Source organism: Aptenodytes forsteri, unplaced genomic scaffold (assembly GCF_000699145.1).
Source record: "Aptenodytes forsteri isolate BGI_AS27 unplaced genomic scaffold, ASM69914v1 Scaffold32, whole genome shotgun sequence".
Lineage (NCBI taxonomy): Eukaryota > Metazoa > Chordata > Aves > Sphenisciformes > Spheniscidae > Aptenodytes > Aptenodytes forsteri.
Window position 1 is genome coordinate 9,513,009 of NW_008795138.1, and position 1,204 is coordinate 9,514,212.

A 1,204-nucleotide genomic window follows, 5' to 3' on the forward strand; every position below is an offset into this window, starting at 1 on the left:
GCGCTGCCCTTTTGAATGCCTCCCGCAGCTCGGAGTGCTGGCAGGGCGCTGGGAGCGCCAGTGAATGTAGCCCCGCAGAGCCAATGAGCTGGGACCGGATGCGATATATCCTCTGGGACAACAACTGCTCTGTTCCTCCTCAGATCCACATGACGCCATTTACTGCTGCTTTTGCAGAGAGATCACCCTACCTCCTCCGGAAAGAAAAAGAGAGAGAGGGAGAGAGCGAGCGAGCAGAAAAACGCCGAGCCCCTACAGCTCAGATCGCAAACCTTCCTCCTCCTCCTCCACCTCCTCCAAACACACAACAACAACCACCACCACAAATCCGCTGCGCTCCCAAAACACCCCCCCCCCCCCCCGATTGCAAACCACAGAGCTGCCTGCAACACACACACGCTCGCAGAGGGAGCGAGAAAGCTAGAGGGAGAGAGGGGAGAGGAGCTTGCAGCAAGCAGCTTCTCAGCAGAACGGCTACATTGCACAAGCTGCTTTTTTGGAGGAGCTCAGTGGAAGAAAGCTTTGGGATTTTATTTTAGATCCACTTTATTTTGTTTTCTTTGGCTTTCCCCTTCCTCTTGATCACTTGCAACAACAACAAAAAAGTGACTTGGTATTGGCGATTCGGCCTCCTGTTCATTGAGGAAAAAAAGGAAAGTGTGTGTGAGAGACTGAGTGATTTCTTTTTAGGAGCAAAGAAAACCCACCCCGATCCGGAGAGGTGTTTTTATTATTATTATTATAGTATATACGCGCACACACGTATTTATAATCGATCTGGGGAGAGGGACCTAGCTTTGCTCTGGACTTTTTTACATGGTGATCATTCTTACTCTAATTTGCAAGTTGGACTAAAGCAGTTTGGAAAAGAATTTTTTTTTGCTTTAGGGCTGGATTTATTTGCAAACCGCAGGAAGAAGAAAATACAAGAGAGAGAGGGGTTTGGTGCAGCGCCGCGATCACGGTGAGAGCCTTTTCCTTCTTTGCAAAACAAGCTTTTCAGTACATCCCCCCCCTTGGTTGCTCCAAGAAAACTCGTGGAAATGTTTGAGGCCGATCCCTTTTCCATTCGTACAGGTTCTCCCTCTCCCCCCTTCCCCTCTCCTTCCTTTCCCAGAGAGGACCCGGAGGTGGGATTTCGGAGCGGTTTCTCTCCGGGGAGGCGGGGGGGGGGGGGGGTCTTTGGGGGGAAAAATCTTGAATT

General features: G+C 50.5%; 1 protein-coding gene across 1 annotated transcript in view; it reads left to right on the forward strand.

Moving 5' to 3' along the window:
• The first annotated feature begins 237 nt into the window (after positions 1 to 237).
• Positions 238 to 1,204, forward strand: part of SPRY2 (sprouty RTK signaling antagonist 2) — a 6,503-nt gene continuing 5,536 nt past the window's right edge. The window contains exon 1 of the mRNA XM_009278467.1: positions 238 to 964. The gene's annotated coding sequence lies outside the window, so the exon portion shown is untranslated. The remainder of the gene's footprint in view (positions 965 to 1,204) is intronic.